This window comes from Sus scrofa, chromosome 7 (assembly GCF_054392235.1).
Source record: "Sus scrofa isolate SSC_HxYL_T2T_F1_AM1 chromosome 7, Sscrofa_HxYL_maternal_Yorkshire_Landrace_v2.0, whole genome shotgun sequence".
Taxonomy (NCBI): Eukaryota; Metazoa; Chordata; class Mammalia; order Artiodactyla; family Suidae; genus Sus; species Sus scrofa.
In genome coordinates this window covers 107,811,418-107,833,573 of record NC_139389.1, presented here as the reverse complement: position 1 = coordinate 107,833,573, position 22,156 = coordinate 107,811,418, and the positions used below count along the sequence as shown (strand labels likewise).

The 22,156-nt window shown below is 39.2% G+C and overlaps 1 protein-coding gene across 37 annotated transcripts in view; it reads left to right on the top strand.

The window, feature by feature from the left end:
* The window catches only part of NUMB (NUMB endocytic adaptor protein), a 174,252-nt gene that overhangs the window by 44,653 nt on the left and 107,443 nt on the right, over positions 1-22,156 (top strand). The window lies entirely within an intron of this gene.

Below are 22,156 nucleotides of genomic sequence, written 5' to 3'. Positions count from 1 at the left end.
TGACCACTCTGGATATCTCATGTAAGTGGAATCATATCTTTTCATGACTAGCTTATTTTACTTGGCATGATGTCTCAGGGATCGTACAAGTTATAGCATGTGTTAGAATTTTATTTTTTTTAGGCTGAATAATAATCTATTGTCTGCATATACCACATTTTTAGTGTTTGTTCATCTTTTTTTGGTTTCTTTTTTTGTCTTTTTAGGGCCGCACCTGTGGCATATGGCGGTTCCCAGGCTAGGGGTCTGATTGGAGCTGTAGCTGCTGGCCTACACCACAGCCACAGCAACTTGGGATCTCAGCCTCATCTGTGAACTACACCACAGTTCACATCCACGCTGGATCCTTAACCCACTGAGCAATGCCAGGGTTTGAACCCAAAACCTCATGGTTCCTAGTTGGATTGTTTCCACTGCGCCACGACAGGAACTCCTTGTTCATCTTTTGATGGACACTTGCATTGCTTCCAACTTTTGACTGTTGTGAATAATGCTGCTATGGGGAGTTCCCTGCTGGCCTAGGGGATTAAGGATCTGGCATTGTCACTGCTGTGGCAGTGGTTCGATCTCTGGCCCAGAAACTTCTACTTGTGGGCACAGCCAAAAGCAGTAATAATGCTATGAACATTGGTGTACAGATATTTGAACCCCTGCCTTCAGTTCTTTTGGGTATATACTCAAAAGTGGAATTGTGGTAATTTTGTTTAAATTTTTAGAATCTGCCATACTGTTTCCACAGTGGCTGCCATCTTACATCCTCACCAACAACACACAAGAGTTTCACTTTCTTCACATCCTCACCAACAAATGTTATTTTCTGTCTGTTTTTTTCAGTAATAGTCTTTCTAATAGGTGTGAAGTGATATTTCATTGTGGCTTTTTTTTTTTTTTCCTGTCTTTTTAGGGCCATACCCACAGCGTATCGAGGTTCCCAGCATATCGAGGTCACCAACAGACGTTATTTTCTGTCTGTTTTTCAGTAATAGTCTTTCTAATAGGTGTGAAGTGATATTTCATTGTGGCTTTTTTTTTTTTTTCCCTGTCTTTTTAGGGCCATACCCACAGCGTATCGAGGTTCCCAGGTTAGGGGTCGAATCAGAGCTGCAGCTGCTGGCCTACATCACAACCACAGCAACGCGGGATTCAAGCCACGTCTGTGACCTACACCACAGGTCACGGCAGTGCCGGATCCTTAACCCTTCTAAATGAGGCCAGGGATCAAAACCTCATCCTCATGAATACTAGTCAGATTCGTTTCCGCCGAGCTACGATGGGAATTCCCGTTGTGGTTTTGATTTGTATTTCTCTAATGATTAGTGATGTTGAGCCATCCGAGTATCTTTTCATGTGTTTTTTGGCCATTATGCAAATATAAATGTAGTTTCTTTGGAGAACATCTCTTCAAGACCTTTGCCTATTTTCTGATCAAGTTGTTTGGTTTTTTGTTGTTGCATTGTTGGGGCTCTGGATATTAACCTCTTATCATATACAAGGTTTGCAAATATTTTCTCCTGTAGGTTGCCTTTTGACTCTTTTGATTAAGTCCTTTGATGAGCAGAAGTTTTTAATTTTTTTTTTTTTTTTTTTGTCTTTTGTCTTTTGTCTTTTTTGTTGTTGTTTTGTTGTTGTTGTTGTTGCTATTTCTTGGGCCGCTCCCGCGGCATATGGAGGTTCCCAGGCTAGGGGTTGAATCGGAGCTGTAGCCACCGGCCTACGTCAAAGCCACAGCAACTCAGGATCCGAGCCGCGTCTGCAACCTACACCACAGCTCACGGCAACGCCAGATCGTTAACCCACTGAGCAAGGGCAGGGACCGAACCCGCAACCTCATGGTTCCTAGTCGGATTCGTTAACCACTGCGCCACGACGGGAACTCCAGAAGTTTTAAATTTTGATGTAGCCTGATTAATCTGTTTTTATTCTGGTATCATATACAAGGAATCATTCCCAAAATCCAGTTTCATGAAGTTTCCCCAGTGTTTTCTTTTTTCCTTTTTTCACTTTTTTTTAGGGATGTGCCCAACACATATGGAAGTTCCCAGGCTAGGGGTCAAATTGGAGCTACAGCTGCCTGCTTACACCACAGCCACAGCAACTTTGGATCCAAGCTGCCTCTGCAACCTACACCATACAGCTCACAGCAATGCCAGATCCTGACCCACTGAGTGAGGCCAGGGATTGAACCTGCATCCTCATAAATAGTCGTCGGGTTTGTTTCTGCTGCGCCACAACAGAAATTCATGTAGCGTTCTCCTTTAAGAGTTTTATAGTTTTATGTCTTACGTGTCAAGTTAATGTTTGTATCTGGTGTAAGGCTTAGTTAAATTTTTTATGTGATGTGAGATAAGGGCTCAGCATCATTCTTTTGCATGTGGTTATCTAGCTGACCCAGCACCGTTCATTGAAGAGACTGTTCTTTCCCTCATTGAATAGTCTTGGCATCTCTGATGAATATCAGGTGGCTGTAAATATGTGGGTTTATTTCCAGACTCTCAGTTCTATTCCATTGGTCTGTATATGTATCCTTATGTCAGTACCATACTATTTGATTACTGTAGCTTTGCGTGTGAGTCTTCTAACTTTGTTCTTTTTCAAGATAGTTTTGGCTGTTTGGGGCCTCTTGAGATGCCATATGAATTTGAAAAGAGTGGCTTTTCTGGTTTTAGAAAAAAAAAACTTGGAATTTTGGTAGGGATGGTATTGAATCAGTAAATTGCTTTGAGTAATATTGCCATTTGAACAATATTAAGTTCTTTAACTCATGAGCATATGGAATGTCTTTCCATTTATTTAGGTCTTTAATTTCTTTCAACAGTGCTTTGTCTTTCCATTTATTTAGGTCTTATTCCTAGGTATTTTATTCTTTTGGATGCTATCGTAAATGGCGTTGTTTTCTTATTTGCCTTTTTGGATATTTTATTGCTAGTATAGTTGACCCTTGAACAACATGGGTTTGACTGAATCACTTTCCTGTACATCTGAAATATTGTGAATCAACTATACTTCAATAAAAAAGAAAACACTACTTTGAACTGCAAGGGTCTATTTATGTACGGATTTTTTTTTTCCAACGAATACATATTTCAGTACTGTGAGATCCAGGGTTGGTTGAATCCACAGATGTGGAACCTCAGACGGGGGGAACTGTGGTTATATAGGGTAGACTAAAGTTTTATGTGGCTTTTTGACTTCATGGAAGATCAGTGCCCCTAACCTCCTTGTTCAAGGGTCAACCTTACACAGAAACACAATTGATTTTTATGTTTGTCTTGCACCCTGGAAATTTTGCTGCTTTCACGTATTAGCTTCAGTATTTGGGTACACACATTTGTGTGTGTATGAGTGTATTCTTTTTTTTCTTTTTTTTTTATGGCCGCACCCGTGGCATATGGAAGTTCTGAGGCTAGGGGTTGAATTGGAGCTGTACCATAGCCACAGCAATGCTGGATCTGAGCCACATCTGTGACTACACTGCAGCTTGTGGCAATGCTGGGTCCTTAACCCACTGAGGGAGACCAGGGATTGAACCCACATCCTCATGGACACTATGTCAGGTTCTTAACCTTCTGAGCCACAACAGGAACTCTGTGTGTGTATATTCTTTCAAGTTTTCTATACATGGAATCATGATATCTGAGAATAGAGAGAGTTTTACTTCCCTTCCAACTTGGATTCCTTCTCTTTTTCTTAATTGTCTAGCTAGAACATCTAGTGCGGCATCGAATAGGACATTGTTTTTTAATATTTAATTATTTACAGTGTTTAATAGAGCCATGCTATTATCTGCATTTTGCCAATGAGGTCTTCCTTTTTAAAATTTAAAATTTATTTTTTATTAAAGTATAGTTGATTTATAGTGTTGTGCCAGTTTCTGCTGTACAGCAAAGTGACTCAGTTATACGCATATATACATTCTTGTATATATTCTTTCCCATCATGGTCTATTCCAGGAGATTAGATATATTTCTCTGTGCTATACGTAGGACCTTGTTATTTATCCATTCTAAATGTGATAGGTTGCATCTACTAACCCCAATCTGCCAGTCCATCCCTCTTCCTCCCCTCTCCCCATTGGCAACCACAAGTCTATTCTCTATGCCTGTGAATCTGTCTCTGTTTTATAGATAGGTTCATTCGTGCCATATTTTAGATATTTTATATATAAATGTTATCATATATTTGTCTTTTTTTTTTTGCTAGCTTGGTTCGTATGATCATCTCTAGCTGCATCCATGTTGCTGTGAATGGTATTATTTCACTCGTTTTTATGGCTGTGTAGTATTCTGTTGTATATATGTACCACATCTTTCTGATCCATTTGTCTATCGATGGACATTTAGGTTGTTTCCATGTCTTGGTTATTTTGAATAGTACTGCAGTGAATATAGAGGTGCATTTATCTTTTTGAGTTAGAGTTTTGTCTACATAGATGCTCAGGAGTGGGATGGTAATTCTATTTTTAGTTTTCTGAGGAGCCTCATACTGTTTTCCATTGTGGTTGCACCAATTTACATTCCCACCAACAGTGAAGGAAGGTTCCTTTTTCTCCACATCCTCTCCGACATTTGTTAGTTTTAGAGTTTTTAATGGTGGCCATCCTGACCTGTGTTTGGTGGTACTTCATTGTAGTTTTGATTTGGATTTCTGTAATAATTAGTGGTATTGAACATCTTTTCATGTGCCTACTGGCCATCTGTATGTCTTCTTTGGATAAATGTCTATTTAGGTCTCTGCCCATTTTTTGATTGGGTTGTTTGGTTCTTTGTTGTTAAGTTTATGAGTTATTTGTATATTTCAGAGATTAACCCTTGTCAGTTGCATCATTTGTGAATATTTTCTCCCATTCCGTAGGTTGTTTTTTTTGTTTTGGTTGTGGTTTCCTTTGCTGTGCCAAAGCTTTTAAGTTTGATTAGGTTTCATTTGTTTAGTTTTGTTTTTATTCCTGTTGCCTTGGGAGACTGACCTAATAAAACGTTTGTGTGATTTATGTCAGAGAATGTTTTGCCTATATGTTCTCTTCTAGGAGTTTTATGGTGTTGTGTCTTATGTTTAGGTCTTTAAGCCGTTTTGAGTTTGTTTTTGTGCATGGTGTGAGCGTGTGTTCTAGTTTCATTGATTTACATGCAAATGTCCAACTGCCCCAGCACCACTTGCTGAGGGACTTTTTCTCTTCTTATATTCTTGCCTCCTTTGTCAAAGATAAATTGACCATAGGTGCATGAGTTTATCTCTGAGTTCTCTGTTCTGTTCCATTGATCCATACGTCTGCTTTTACCAATACTGCACTGTTTTTATTACTGTAGCTTTGTAGTATGGTATGAAATGTAGGAGAGTTATGCCTCCACTTTTTTTTCCCCCTCAGGTTTGTTCTGGCGGTTCTTGGTCTGTTACAATTTTATTTATATAAATTTTTGGATTATTTTTCCTAGTTCTGTGAAAAATATCATGGGTAATTTGATAGGGGTAACTTTAAATCTATAGATTGCTTTCGGTAATGTGGCCATGTTAACAATATTAATTCTTCCAATCCAAGAGCTTGGAATATCTTTCTACTTCTTTGAAGGAGGTCTTGCCTTTTGATACTGTGACACAGCCATGGCAACACTGAATCTGAGCCATATCTGTGACCTAGGCTGCAGCCTGCAGCAATGCCAGATCCTTAACTCACTGAGCGAGGCCAGGGATCAAACCCATGTCTTCATAGAGACAACGTTGGGTCCTTAACCTGCTGAGGCACAACAGGAACCCCTAATGGGGTATTTTGATACTGATGTTTCTTTAAATTGTATCTCATCTTTTTAAATATGTTAATACTAATTAATATTTATTTTAAAAAATATGATTGAATGAGAAATGTTTTTTTTCTGAGTCCATTAACCATGTAAGCGGGTTAAGGGTCTGGGGTTGTCATTGCTGTGGCTTGAGTTGCAGCTGTGGCACATGTTTGACCCCTGGCCTGGAAACTTCCACATGTCACAGGCATGGCCAAAAAGAAAAAAAGGACAAAAAAGAGAACCTAGTTATTTATTTCATAAAACCGCACCATTTTCCAGCAAGTTACAGTTTACCTGACTCATGACTTATTGATTAAGAAAAAATAAAGGAGAATAGAGGCTTGAGCACCTGGCAAAGTTAAGTCTGTGAAGTGATGACAGTGTCATAAGAAGGAATTTCCCAGAGCTTAGGTTACTGTATTGAAATTAACTCTTGCCAGAGCAAAACTTAGATTGGTATTGATTGGGTCTGGTCTTCGGAATTTTAAGATCAAAAAGGATATTTTCATTTTTAGTGTAATATGTACCTGCTAAATGGAACCTCAGAATCTCAGAATGATTTTTTTTTTTTTTTTTTTTTTTTTTTTTTGTCTTTTTGCCATTTCTTGGGCTGCTCCCGTGGTGTATGGAGGTTCCCAGGATAGGGGTCGAATTGGAGCTGTAGCCGCTGGCCTACGCCAGAGCCACAGCAATGCGGGATCTGAGCCACGTCTGCAGCCTACACCACAGCTCAGGCAATGCCAGATACTTAACCCACTGAGCAAGGCCAGGGATCGAACCTGCAACCACATGGTTCCTAGTCGGACTCGTTAACCACTGAGCCATGACGGGAACTCCACTCCGTTAGAATGATTTTTGATGTGGATAATTTAGTAGTCTTACTCTGCATTTTAACTTTAAGCAAGTGCTTTTCATAGCATTCTCACTGTCATAGTCTTAAATTCAGATCTCCACGGTGTCTTTCAGCTGTCAAATAGGCCCCTAAGCAGGCTTTTTACTTCCAGCCTGTTTTCTAGTCTATTAGGAACTTACTTTGCATAGCTATCTGTATTAAGGTTTTTACATTATATTTATTTTTTGTTTTTAGGCAGATTTATTGACAATATAGGCATAGTTCATTTTATTACACTTTGCTTTATTGCACTTCACAGATATTGCATTTTTTTTTACAAACTGAAGATTCTTGGCAACCCTGCATGGAGCAAGTCTTTTGCTGCCATTTTCCAACAGCATTTGCTCACCTCATGTCTCTGTGTCACGTTTTGGTAATGCTCACAATATTTCAAACATTTTCATTTTTATTACATTTGTTATAGTGTTCTGTGATCAGGGATCTTTGGTGTTATTGCAAAAAGATTATGACTCTCTAAAGGCTCGGATAATGGTTAGCACATTTAGCAATATAGCGTTTTTATTTTTAAATTTTGTTTAATAAGAGAAAATTAAATTTAATAGCATATATACATAGAGAAGATCCAAGAAAACTGAGTAACTCACCAAAATCGCTGAATCTTGCACCTTAAATAATCATCTTTAGCTAAAGACAAAAGAGAAATTTGGGAGTGATTTCAAGGAGGAGGAAGACATTTTACAGTGAGGTGCAAAGCAAATGTTTGGTGAACAAATGTTTACTGGGCTTTGCAGACAGTGCAACACCAAGTGAAATCTGATATCCAGGCCCAGTGGAGTTTCCCCCACCACACCTGGCCCAAGCACTGTAGTATTTTTTTTTGCTTTTTGCTTTTTAGGGCCGCATATGCAGCATATGGAAGTTCCCAGGCTAGGGGTTGAATTGGAGCTACAGCTGCTAGCCTACGCCATAGCCACAGCCACCGCAAAGCTAGATCCGAAACGTGTCTACGACCTATATCACAGCTCACGGCAATGCTGGATCCCCAACCCACTAAACAGGGCCAGGGATGGAACCTGCATCCTCATGGATACTATTTAGATTCATTTCTGCTGAGCCACAATGTACTTTTTTAAAATTAAGGTATGTATATTGTTTTCTTAGGCATAATGCTGTTGTGCATTATAAACATTTAGACTACTGTATAGTGTAAACATAGCTCTTTTCCAGTTTTATTGAGATATAATTTACATTCAGTGTTTGAGGTGTACAGCATAATGATTTGACTCATATACATCATAAAATGATTATCACAGTTAAGTTTAGTGAACATCCGTCATCTCCTATAGATACAAACTTGAAGAAATTAGGAGTTCCCTTTGTGGTTCAGTGGTAATAAATCCAACTAGTATCCATGAGGACTCAGGTTCAATCCCTGGCCTTGCTCAGTGGGTTAAGGATCCACTGTTGCTGTGAGCTGTGGTGTGGGTTGCAGATGTGGCTGAGATCCCGAGTTGCAGTGGCTGTGGTGTAGGCCAGCAGCTACAGCTTCAATTAGAACCCTAGCCTGGAAACTTCCATGTGCCGCAGATGTAGCTCTAAAAAAGAAAAAAAAAAAAAGAAATTAAAAAGTTTTTTTCCTTGTAATGAGAATTCCTAGGATTCTTTCTTAACAACTTTCATTTATGATATATAAAAGTGTTATCATATTTGTCATGCTGTACATTACATTCCTAGTACTTGTAACTAGAAGTTTGTACTTTTTGACAGTCTTCATCCAGTTCCCTCTCCCTATCCTACCTCTAGTAACCACAAATTTAACCTTTTTTCTATGAGTTTGTTTTTGAAATATATTTCACCTACAACACTATGTTAGTTCTGTTATACAACATGATGATATTTCTATGCATTTCAAATTGATCACCATGATAAGTCTACTTATAATATGTCACCATACAAAGTTACTGACTCTATTCCCTGTACTACATGTTTCATACCCATGATTCATTTATTTTGCAGCTGCAAGTTTGCACCTCTTAATCTCCCTCACTTATTTCTTTCTTCACCCACCCTCTCCCATTTGGCAGCCATCTGTTTGTTCTCTCTCTGTTTCTGTTTTGTTAGGCTTGTTCATTTGTTCCACATATAATAAACGTAACTTTTATATGCACCGGTAAGTTAAAAAACTTGTATGACTTTGAGGTTCCTGTCATGGCGCAGTGGTTAACGAATCCGACTAGGAACCATGAGGTTGTGGGTTCGATCCCTAGCCTCGCTCAGTGGGTTAATGATCTGGTGTTGCCGTGAGCTGTGGTGCATGTCGCAGATGTAGCTCGGATCCCGCGTTGCTGTGACTGTAGACTGGCGGCTACAGCTCCAACTGGACCCCGAACCTGGGAACCTCCATATGCCACAGAAGCGGCCCTAGGAAAGGCAACAAAACAAAACAAAACAAACAAAAAAAAACTTGTATGACTTTATTGTGATACTTGCTTTATTGCAGTGGTCTAGAACTGAACCTGCAGTATCTCCAGGGTATGCCTGTAATTTATTTATTTATTTATTTATTTATTTATTTTGTCTTTTGCCTTTTCTGGGGCCACTCCTGCGGCACATGGAGGTTCCCAGGCTAGGGGTCGAATCGGAGCTGTAGCCGCCAACCTACACCACAGCCACAGCAACGCGGGATCCGAGCTGAATCTGCAACCTATACCACAGCTCATGGCAACATCGGATCCTTAACCCGCTGAGCAAGGCCAGTGATCGAACCCTCAACCTCATGGTTCCCAGTTAGGTTCGTTAACCACTGTGCCATGATGGGAACTCCATGCCTGTAATTTATATACCACAAAATTCACTTGTCGTAAGTGTATAGATCAGTGATTTTAGTAAATTTACAAAGTTATGTGACTGTCACAACTCAGCTTTAGAATATTTTCATTACCCTCCTCCAAAAATTCCTTGTGCTTATTTTCAGTCAATTCTTGTTCCTACCTCCAGCCTCAGCCTAATGTCTCTGTCTCTAAAAATTTGCTTTTTCTGGAGATTTTATATAAATGGAATCATACAATATGTGGTCTTATGTGTGGCCTCTTTCACTTAGCAAATGTTTTTGAGGTTCATTCATATTTTAGCATGTATCAATTGGCATTGTTCCTTTTTATTGCTGAATAGTATTCCATTTAATTTAAAATATACCATGTTTAAAAAATTTATCAGTTGATGGAGATTTGGTTGTTTCTTTTTTTTTTTTTTTTTTTGTCTTTTTTTGTCTTTTGTTGTTGTTGTTTGTTGTTGTTGTTGTTGCTATCTCTTGGGCCGCTTCCGCGGCATATGGAGGTTCCCAGGCTAGGGGTTGAATCGGAGCTGTAGCCACCGGCCTACGCCAGAGCCACAGCAACGCGGGATCCGATCCGCGTCTGCAACCTACACCACAGCTCACGGCAACGCTGGATCGTTAACCCACTGAGCAAGGGCAGGGACCGAACCCGTGACCTCATGGTTCCTAGTCGGATTCGTTAACCACTGCGCCACGACGGGAACTCCTGATTTGGTTGTTTCTACTTTTGGCTATTATTATATTTAATCATCTCATCCTTAAAGATTTTCTACTTATGTGTTTAATATGTGACTGTAGTAGTGTCTAGATATAGTATAAATACACATAGATTGAAGGATATGCTCAAAATTTTTTAGTGATGGGATACAGGATAAAAAAAGCTTGGAGGTAACTGTTCTATTCTAGAACAGTCAGAAAAGAGAAAATAATCGTAATTATCCTAAGTCACAGGTCTGATTATACCACTCATAATTATCTCTACTACTTATAAAATAAATTTCTAAATGTTGTGTTTAAGGAGCCCTACCTTATGGGCCTAAGCTTTATCTGCTTCCTAGCTACCCCTTCAGTTTACAGCTCACTCCTTCCTTTTAGATTATTCTCACCAAATTCCTTGTAGTTCCTTTAGTATAGTCTGCCTTTGAGCTTTTGCCAGCTATTCTCTTTGCCTAGAATGCTGTTTCCTGCCCACCTTGGCCTCCTGGGTGTACTATAATATTTTATTTATGCTCCAGCTAAATCACTCCTCTGAATTGCTCCTGGCTTACCCAAGTCAATTTAACCACTTCATCTTCTGTGATACCTCTATATCACATGTGTGCCAAGTACTGCTCTAAATCCTTTACCTGTATTAACTCATTTAAGCGTCATAAGAACTGTTGTTAGCTTCAGTTGGCAGCTAAGGAACCTGAAGCTCAAATATTCCCGTAAGTAAAGGGGCAGTGACTTGAACCCAAGCAAAATCTGGCTCTAGAGATCTCTCTTAACCACTGTTAGTAGAGCATAGGAAGAGGTTTAATTTTTTCATATAGTGTGATTTTTAAAATAGTTTTCAGATATCCTCTTAGAGTAAATATTTTAGTGGCTCCATGTTGCTGTTGCTGTGGTGTAGGCCGGCAGCTGTAGCTCTGGTTCGACTCCTAGCCTTGGAACTTCCATATACTGTGGGTGTGGCCCTTAAAAGAATTAAAAAAAGAAAAAAAGGGTTTTTTTTTTTTTTTTTTTTTTGGATCATTTTATAATTTAGCACCAGGAGTGATTGTTGTTCTAGACTCAGCTTAAAAATTAGCTTTACTGGGAAGTTCCTGGGCCAGGGATCAAACCTGTGCCACAGTTGTGGCCTGTGGCACAGCCTAGCAATGCCAGATCCTGTTTTGTGTTTGTTTCTCTGTATAAACTAAACTGTTTTAAGAGACAAGACTTAGCTCTTTATCCAGTGCTTGGTACAGAGTTACTGTTCAGTAAATGTAAGTTGAATGAATGAATTGTTTAGTTTGGTGTTGTAACCCAAGTCCTTTCATCTTAGGTTCCATGCTTCTACTTTGTTTAGACACTGCTCCCTCCCTAGATATTTTTATCCCTGCCCAAACTTAAATTTGTCTTAATAATTCCTGTAGGATATTTTATTATTTGTATGTTCCTTATTATACTATAACTTTGTTGAGGGCATGTTCCTACTATTTTATGTAACATTTTATGTGGATTTGACAGAAAAAATGTTGAGTAAATATTTCTTAAATGAATAAAAATGGTTTTCATTGATAGGAAGAGACTTTAGAAGTTCCTCAGTGGCTGTTGGTGTAGTTTTAGTTCATTCTGAACCAGAGGTTCTCAAAATAGTTATCTGTCTGAAATTTGGTGTCTGTGTTAAAAAATACTACATAAAATTCTGTGGAAATATAACCCTAACCTATATATTATTAAAATAATTATTTTCGAGTTCCTTTGTGGCACAGTGGGTTAAGGATCTGTCATTGTCTCTGGAGCGGCTGGGGTTGATCCCTGGCCAGGGAGCTTCCACATGCTGCAGGTGTGGTCCAAGAAAACCCTGAAACAACAAAACGCCGGTTACTTTCATGGGTCTAAGGATTACATGAAAATACATCTAAAAACCTTAGAACAACACTTGGCATGTGTAAGTGTTACTTATTGTAAACAATAATAGTGATAACCAATAGTGATTTGATTTATTAAGCAGATATATCCACCAACTGTTTGTTAAGTGAAATTTAGAAATTTATATATGTCTTATCTTGAGAAAAATCAATATTTGAAAGCTGAGTTCACTAAAACATTAAAGTAGGAGATTAGCCTTTCACTATAGGTTAAGTAGGTTAGGTTAAATTTTTTTCTCTTTAGAAGTGTATAATTGGGGGAGTTCCCATCATGGCGTGGTAGAAAGGAATCCAACTAGCAACCACGAGGTTTTGGGTTTGATTCCTAGCCTCGTTCAGTGGGTTAAGAATCTGGCGTTGCTGTGAGCTGAAGTGTAGGTCACAGACTCAGCTCAGATCCTGTGTTGCTGTGGCTGTGGTGTAGGCCAGAAGCTGTAGTTCCAGTTTGACCCCTGGCCTGGGAACCTTCATATGTCATGAGTGCGGCCCTAAAAAAAAAAAAAAAAAGTTTATCGTTGGGATTTCCCCTAACCCCCTTGATATGATTTTCCTATATCCAGAGGTTATCAAGATTTGGATAATTTTTTTGTTACTGTTAGATGCAGAATTAATTCTTTCTCTCTCTCCCTCCCCCTCCCCTCACTCTCCCCCCCCATTGATTAATTTGTATTAATCAATTCAGTGAGGATATTGGAGTAGGTAAGAGATGGGAACCAAACTTATAATCTTAAAAGAATTTTAAATCTGTTAGAAAGATGGAACTTATAAATAACCATAAAAAAGAAATTATGTTTCTTAACATAGATGCCAAATTTCAGCGTGCAATTTATAGTACTTCTTGAGCTCATAGGTGAGAAGTGTTCTTTCTCACTTGCTTTGTGGATATGGCATTTGAGCTTTGTCCTGAAGATTAGATAGGATTTTAGGCAAGTTGGAGTCTGAAAAGAGGTCAATCTACATAAAGGGGTTAGCTAAAGATGAGGAAGAAGAATGATAGGTAGGTGCCTGCTTGTAGATTAAGTGAGATGAATGATTTCTGAGTGTTTTTTATTCTCTTTTTTAATTTTTATTTTTTATAGTGATTTTTATTTTTTCCATTATAGCTGGTTTATAGTGTTCTGTCAATTTTCTACTGTACAGCAAAGTGACCCAGTTATACATACATGTGTACGTTCTTTTTTTCTCACATTATCATATTCCGTCATAAGTGACTAGACATAGTGCTATAGAGCAGGACCTCATTGCTTATCCATTCCAAAGGCAATAGTTTGCATCTGTTTACCCCAAATTCCCAATCCATCACACTCCCTCCCCCTCCTCCTTAGCAACCAGAAATCTTTTTTCTTTTTTAGACTGGACATATTTCAGTAGTTTGATTTTTTGAAAATATTAAAATGGGAGGGAGAGAAAATTATATTTTAATTCAAAGGACATTGAACTCTTATTCAAAGCTTTTGATATTTTATTTTTCAGTTCTAAATTTTCTATTCTTTTGCTGATGATTTCTGGTTTAATATTTGTTTCAAGAGTGTTGATGTTCTGAGCATTTTTACAGTAGCTGCTTTAAGGTGCTTGTGAGATAACTACAGCATTAGAGTCCATTTCTTTATTGGTATTGTCTTTTCCCACATGAGATAAGATTTCTGTGGGTTTTTTTTTTTTGCTTTTTAGGGCTACACCTGCAGCATATGGAGGTTCCCAGGCTAGGGGTCGAATCAGCTGCAGCTGCCAACCTACACCACAGCTCACGGCAATGCCAGATCCTTAACCTGCTGAGTGAGGCAGGGATCGAACCCGCAGCCTCAGGGTAGCTAGTCAGATTCGTTTCTGCTGAGCCATGATGGGAACTCCAAGATTTCTGTGTTTTTTTTTTTTTTTTTTTTTTTTGCTTTTTGCCTTTTCTGGGGCCACTCCCATATGGCATATGGAGGTTTCCAGGCTAGGGGTCAAATCGGAGCTGTAGATGCCAGCCTACACCACAGCCACAGCAACATGGGATCCCAGCCGCATCTGCGACCTACACCACAGCTCAGGCAACGCCGGATCCTTAACCCACTGAGCAAGGCCAGGAATCGAACCCACAACCCCATGGTTCCTATTCGGATTTGTTAACCACTGTGCCATGACGGAAACTCCTCTGTGGTTCTTATACTGATTAATTTTGGTTTGTATTCTGGAGATTCTGAGTATTATGTAATGATATTCTAGGTTTTCTTTACATCTCTGAAAAATGTTGGTATTTTTGTTTTACCATTCTGTGGGTTGTGGTTCCAGTGTCAGTTCAGTTTTCAGAGCTTTGTCAGTGCTTTTCAGATTTATCCCATGTGTGTTCTACTCACTGGTCACTCTGGGATCTGGGTTTTCTCAGTTTTCAAAGTTTTTATTGTGTTAATTAGCATCAGATCTATACCTACACAGGTTGAGAGTGAGCTCAAGCGTTCATAAACAACTTTATGGAGTAACTGCTGAGAACAAAGAGAGAGGGAAAAAAAAAAAAAGAGAAAACAATGGAGTTTGGCTTGCCCACTTGAAGGCAGGGCTCCATTGACTGGAGAGAAATGTTTCCCTCAGAATTTTTGCTCCTAGAGGCTTTCCATTCCTAGATGCTCTGGCTGTTGTTGCTCTTGCACCCACACAGAAGACCTGGTTCCATATAATAGGTGGGGAATTAGTCTTTTTTTTTTTTTTTTTTTTTTTTTACCTTTTTAGGGCCACACTTGCAGCGTATGGAAGTTCCCAGGCTGGGGTCTATTCGGCTGGGGTCTATTCGATGCTCCACAATGGGAACTCCAAGGCTTTTTTTTTTTTGATTTAATGAATTTTATTTTTTATTTTGTTTTGTTTTGTTTTGCCTTGCTTTTTAGGGCCGCACCCATCATATGGAAGTTCCTAGGCTTAGGAGTTGAATCGGAGCTACAACTGGAGGCCTGCGCCACAGCCACAGCAATGTGGAATCTGAGCCACATCTGTGACCTATACCACAGCTCATGGCAATGTGGGATCCTTAACCCATTGAGCGAGGCTAAGGGTTGAACCTTCATCCTCATGGATCATGGTTGGGCTCGTTAACCACTGAGCCATGAAGGGAACTCCTAAATGAATTTTATTATATTTATAGTTGTAGACTTAAATTTAGTTGTGAAGGTGAGTTTTTGGTTATGCATGGTGAATTTGGGGACCTTGGTTCAGTGGTATTATGCTGGGAATTTCATTCTTTTTTGCTCAACATGGTTTTAAGATTTAAACATGTAAAAAAAAGCAGGGGAGGGGGGGAGTTCCTGTCGTGGCGCAGTGGTTAACGAATCCGACTAGGAACCATGAGGTTGCGGGTTTGATCCCTGGCCTTGCTCAGTGGGTTAAGGACCCAGCGTTGCCGTGATCTATGGTGTAGATCGAAGACGTGGTTCAGATCCTGCGTTGCTGTGGCTCTGGCGTAGGTTGGTGGCTACAGCTCCGATTCAACCCCTAGCCTGGGAACCTCCATATGCCGCAGGATGCGGCTCTAGGAGAGGCAAAAAGACAAAAAAAAAAAAAAAAAAAAGGATTTAAACATGTATAAATCTGACTGTTGTATAACATTGTGTTTTATCGGCATTTCTACATTTTACTTCTGCATTTCTCTAATAATGGATTTCCAGGTATGGCCTAAAAATTACTAACACTGATAGTATTACTATGAACTTCCTTGTACATATCCTCTGTTGATGCAAAGGTTGTACAAAGATTTCTTGCTAATATATAATGAAGAAAGAAATTGCTAACACATACTTAACTTCACTAAATACTGTCAGATTGTTTTCCAAATGGTTGCCCAATTTGTGCTCCCATTAGCTGTGTACTAGTGTTCCTGTTTCATTAAATCCTCACTGACATTTGATATTATCCATTTGATATTTACTCTTGTCAGTCTGATGGGAGTAAAGGAGTATTTTTTTTGAATTTACAGTTCTGTGGATGAGAATGAGATTGGACATCTCTTTGTTTATTTTGATATCACTTATATTTCCCCTGTATGCTGACTAAGAAAGTTATCCAAATAATACCTATTAGTTGTAGGTATTTTTGAAAATACAAATGGACAGATATGAAAAGATCATCTCTAATACTCCAATTCAGAGGTTATTGCAATAAATATTGGCTATATCAGGGTTCCCTTGTGGCACAGTGAGTTGAGGATCCAGCATTGTCACTGCAGCAGCTTGAGTTACTGCTGTGGCATGGGTTTGATCCCTGGCCAGGGAACTTCCACATGCTGTGAGCATGGCCAAAAATATTGGCTATATCTTTCTGTTGTTTATTCATACATATATAAATTCATATACCCATACACAGATATGTTTTCTTGTTTATTAATAATATCATATACACAGTTTTATAACTTAAACTTTTCATTTCACAATAAAAATTATGACCCTTTTCCCATGTTTTTGGAAATTTTCCTACATCACCGTTGTTTTTTTGTTTTTTTGTTTTTGTCTTTTGTCCTTTTAGGGCTGCATCTGCAGCATATGGAGTTTCCCAGGCTAGGGGTCAATTGGAGCTGTTTGATCCCTGGCATGGTAACTTCCATATGCTGCGGGTGTGGCCATAAAATTAAAAAAAAAAAAAAACGGTCTTTGGGAGTTCTCTTCTGGCGCCACAGGTTAAGGGTCCGGCATTGTCACTATAGCTGCTTGGGTTGCTGCTGTGGTGTGGGTTCAACCCCTGGCCTGGGGACTTCCACATGCTGCAGGCACCGCCAAAAAGAAAAAAGTCTTTGGGTCCATGTTGCCAAATTGTATTCTAAAAAACCTGTACTAGTTTCCATTCCTACCTGAAGTCTACATCAACTTCATTTTAGGTTCTTTTTCCATATAAAGAAAAACAGCTATATTAAAAATATTTTTTAGTCGTGTTTGTATTCATTTATCCATCCTAGAACTCAATTCACCTGCATTGTCTTCAGCAAAATATTTTAATGTTATTTACACTTTTAAGAAGAGAACAGCTGAGAAACAGGAAAAAAAAAAAAAAAAGCAATCATGCCTTTACTGCTGAACACATCTAGCATATATGTGGCTATACCTGTGAATACCTACCTTTAATCCCTATTATGACTTGTTAGATCATGCTTCTTTCCTTACCTCTGGCATGTTATATCACTCTGAAATACCACTTTAAAATGTATGAAGACCTTAAAAAAATTACCCTAGGAAGTTCCTGTGTGGTGCAGTCAGTGGGTTAAGGATCTGGTATTGCTGCAGCTGTGGCACAGGTCACAACTGCCATGCAGTTTTTTTTTTTTTTTTTTTTTTTTATAATTTTTTTATTTTCCCACTGTACAGCAAGGGGGTCAGGTTATCCTTACATGTATACATTACAATTGCATTTTTCCCCCACCCTTTCTTCTGTTGCAACATGAGTATCTAGACGAAGTTCTCAATGCTATTCAGCAGGATCTCCTTGTAAATCTATTCTAAATTGTGTCTGATAAGCCCAAGCTTCCGATCCCTCCCCCTCCCTCCCCCTCCCATCAGGCAGCCACAAGTCTCTTCTCCAAGTCCATGATTTTCTTTTCTGAGGAGATGTTCATTTGTGCTGGATATTAGATTCCAGTTATAAGTGGTATCATATGGTATTTGTCTTTGTCTTTCTGGCTCATTTCACTCAGGATGAGATTCTCTAGTTGCATCCATGTTGCTGCACAATGGAATACTACTCAGCCATAAAAAAAAGAATGACATAATGCCATTTGCCATGCAGTTTTGATCCCTGGCCTGGGAGCTTCCACGTGCCTCGGGAATGGCCAAAAAAAAAAAAAAAAAAAAGTAAGAAGACCTGCTTGTTGTGAAAGTTGCTACTAACTTAGGTGCCAGACTGTTAAAAGGAGCGAAAAGATCCCCACAAGACTTGTGATTCCTCTTGGTTCACATAGACAATAACCTGGAAGTACTTTATTTAAAGACTTATTAAATTAAGAGCCAGAATTTACAAGTATTGGTGAAAAGAAGTATAGTTTAGTCAGGTTTGCCATGTTTTAGTGGCCCCAATTATTGTCATTAGTCTTTTTTCATTTTGAACTTTTATTGAAGAGCAGTTGCAAATACTGAAACTGGCCCTTACTCCAACCTTCATCCTTTAGTGAATTTTTTTTCTAGAATGATTGCTTTGGAGTCAAACTGTTAATTTTTATGATGGCATTAACAGTGCCTGCCAAATTGCTAAGCTTCCAGATTATGTAACTTGATAATTTAATCCTTTAATAATTTAATTCTTTATTAAACTTTTGTTAATTTTGTTCTTATTTGATATTTCCAAAGTGTATGTTCTTGACCTGAACAATTAGTTCTCAGAGGTACTGCTCTGAAAGAAACGATGAAGATGGAGTTCCCATCATGGCTCAGTAGCAACCACCCTAACTAGTATCCACGAGGACCTGGGTTTGATCCCTGGCTTCACTCAGTGGGTTAAGGATCCGGCTTTGCTGTGAGTTATGGTGTAGGTTGCAGACACGGCTTGAATCCCACGTTGCTATGGCTGTGGTGTAGGCCTGCAGCTATAGCTCTGATTCAACCCCTAGCCTGGGAACTTCCATATGTCTCGGTGCAGCCCTAAAAAGACAAAAAGAAAAGAAATGAAATGATGAACATGGAGTTGGAATGATAGCCCTCTATTCTTTGATGTTCCATCTTACCTTCCACTACAGTGTGGTAAATTGGCTAAGGTCCTTAGCCTTAGTCAAGTCATCTAATTCTCTGTGCCTCATTTTTCTTATCTGCAAAACTGAGCTAGCTACTGATACCCATCTCTCAAGATTATTGCATATCAGGATTAAGTGCAATACGATATATAAAGTGCATTGCACAATTCTCATAGGCACTTAGCAACTGAGATTCAGTTTCTCTTAATGTAAGTGTTCTTCATAGGTCTCTCCTTTGATAATTTCCTCATCTTACACCAGTAGTTCTTAACCCTTTTTTGGGTCTTGTCCTCCTCTCAGATTCTGACATAAGCAATGGCCTCTCTTACCAGAAAAATGCATGTGTCTCTTTAACTTTACCTGCAGTTTTGAGGCTTTATAGATTTCCCCAAAGCTTATCTATGAATCAGATTAAGAATCTTTGCAGAACATCTTCTCCTTGGCAGACTATCCAATTTCCTGGCTTCCATTGTTATCTCAGTATATAGATGGCTCCTAAATCGGGTTCTCTCTTGTGTGAACCTCTGTGTGTTGGATATGTTCATCATGGTATCTTTATGTAATAGACACTTAATAAGTAAATGGAGGAATAAATCACACACTTTATTTGTTGATATTATAGGCCACATAAATTTTATGACACTGTGTGGCTAGATTTACAGCTCCTTGTTCACTCTAAACTACAGCTAATATAAGCGAGGGTAGATATTGACTAGTGCACAACGTCTAATTTCTTGTGGTATCCATTGAAGCCTACTTGTAAACTTGTGAAGAGGGTTTTGATCCTAGCCAGGAAGTCAGTTTCCAAGAAAACACTAAATGTGGTAGCTTCTTTCGGATTACGGATTTTAGGTAAAACGGAATGTCATCTAAAAATTGACTTTCAAATTCCGATCCAGTGTTGTCACTGCAGCAGCTCAGTTGCTGCTGTGGTGAGGGTTTGATTCCTGGCTGGGGAACTTCCACATGCCATGGGCATGTACCCCCACCAGATTCACTCTTTCACTTTCAAGTATTGTCATGGACAGCTGTGTCTTATTAGAGCCTTGTGTCTTCATCTCTTCTACCCTTTCTGCTTCCCATAATTTTAGTGAGGTCTCTAATAGCTGTGGTCAGAAACCCAGTTAAAGGAAGAAAAAGAGTTTTTGGCCTAAGTAATTGAATAATTCAGAGTCAAATCTGATTTAGCCGAGATTTAGGGGTTCGGATGACTGTGGGGGCTCTCACTTGTATTCTTTATTTCTCAGCTCTGTTCTTCTCTGCCTCTTTGTCTTCTAAGACAGATTGCTTTCTTTGTGTAGTCAGGGGAAAAGGCTGAAAGCAACCCCAGTTTGTATTGGTTTTATAATTGCCGAGGGGGGGAGGGGGAGGGAGGGAGAGAGGGAGGTGATATTTCCCATAGTGTTAGAAAAAAAGTCCCTGGTGAAGATTTTGGATTTGATTGCTGAATTAACTGTATCAGTGATTTTCAAAATATGGTCCCTGGATATGCAGTATCATCAGCATTATCTTGGAACTTGTGAACAATGTAATTCCGAGGCCTCTCGCCAGGCCTACTGTGTCAGAAACCTTGGGGGTAAGGCCCAGCAATTATGCCTTAACAATTTTGATGTATGCTAAAGCTTGAGCACCACTGATCTTGATCATCAGTGCTCACAGCTGTCTGAAATAGAAATGAGAAGGACTCTTCACCACTAGAATAGTTAGTGGGTTTTTTCTTTTTTCTTTTTTTGTCTTTTTAGGGCTGCACCTGTGGCATATGGAGGTTCCCAGGCTAGGGGTCAAATCAGAACTACAGCTGCTGGCCTGCACCACAGCCACACGATGGGAACTCCTAGAATAGTTAGTGGTTTTTATTAAGTTCCCTAACAAGCACATCTGGAAATTATTTTTTAAAATTTAAATTTCTATAAGGTTATTGTCTGTACAGTTCATTTTCAGCATTTCGGTTCTCTTTAAGGAGATGGTTCTTGCTAATTTTCTTTTTTTGACCACATATGTGGCATGTGGAAGTTCCTGGGCCAGGGATCTAATCTGCTGCACCACAAGGGAACTCCCAAGTTTCTCTAATTTTTTAATTTTGCGCTGTCATCAGAAGAAAGGAAAGCAAAGTAGCATTGTTTGCATACTCTCTATGTGCTGGTCACGTCGAATACATGGAGCTTTAATCCCCCACACAATGCTATAAGATAGGTCTTGGTTTTGTGTCCTCATTGTTGCTGAAAAAGAAGCTGAGTCTGAGAGGTTTAAAAAGTTGTCTGAGGTATCTGATAAGCAGAAAAGTAGAGTTTAAATGTGGACATCCAACAAGCATTGTAGAGAGGGCCTGCTATGTGCCAGGGACCTCTTGCAAGTATCAAGAGTATAAAAATGCTAAAGATTCAGTTTTCGTCCTCAAGGAACTCAGTCTTATTAAAGAAGACAGGTCAGATGACCTGTGCCAAAACAAAAAAAAGGGAGTTCCGTTATGGTGCAGTGGAAACGAATCCAACTAGGAACCATGAAATTGCGGGTTAGATCTCTGGCCTCGATCAGTGGGTTAAGGTTCGGGCGTTGCTGTGGGCTGTGCTGTAGATTTCGGACACAGCTCAGATCCTGCTTTGCTGTGGCTGTGGCTAGGCCGGCCGCTATAGCTCCGATTAGACCCCTAGATTGGGAACCTCCACATGCCGCAGGTGTGGCCCTAAAAAGACAGGGGGGAAAAAAAAAGACTCCCCCTCCCCCAAATTAAAAGCTACATTGTATGCCATGGTTTGGATAGATAATTTTTTTTTGTCTTTTAGGGCCCTACCGGCGGCATGTGGAGGTTCCCAGGCTAGGGGTGGAATCAGAGCTACAGAGCTGCTGATAATATAGTTGAAGGTAGTATATTGGAGAGGATGAATGTCAGTGGAAATCAGGAGATAATACAGTATGGTCCCCTGATTAACAGTGACTGTTTTTTTTCATCATGTGTATATTTCCCTATCCATGACATAAAAATAGCATTAGCTTTAATTTTTTTCCCACCATGTGAAATAAAAAGGGAAGATATGTATAAAGTGGAGGCCAGAGACATCATGTGACATTTTTAAAATCATGTGGTTTGAAAGAGGTAGTCATGTTTTTAGCACAGGTCATCTCACTTCAAGTCCAATATTCTGTCACTATATTACAGTTCTCTTGGAGATGTGGTATACAGAGAAAAATATCTAAAGAACAAAAAGTGTGCCATATCAAACTCTTAGTTTTTACCATGATACCAGCTATGCTTTTTTTTTTTTTAAACATGCCTTTGAATTTTTCTCTCTCTCCTGAACAAGTTAATGGTGGTGGGGAGGATTATGGTGGGATTATTTATTTATTTTTTCTATTTAAGGCTGTACCTGCTGCACACGGACATTCCCAGGCTAGGGGTTG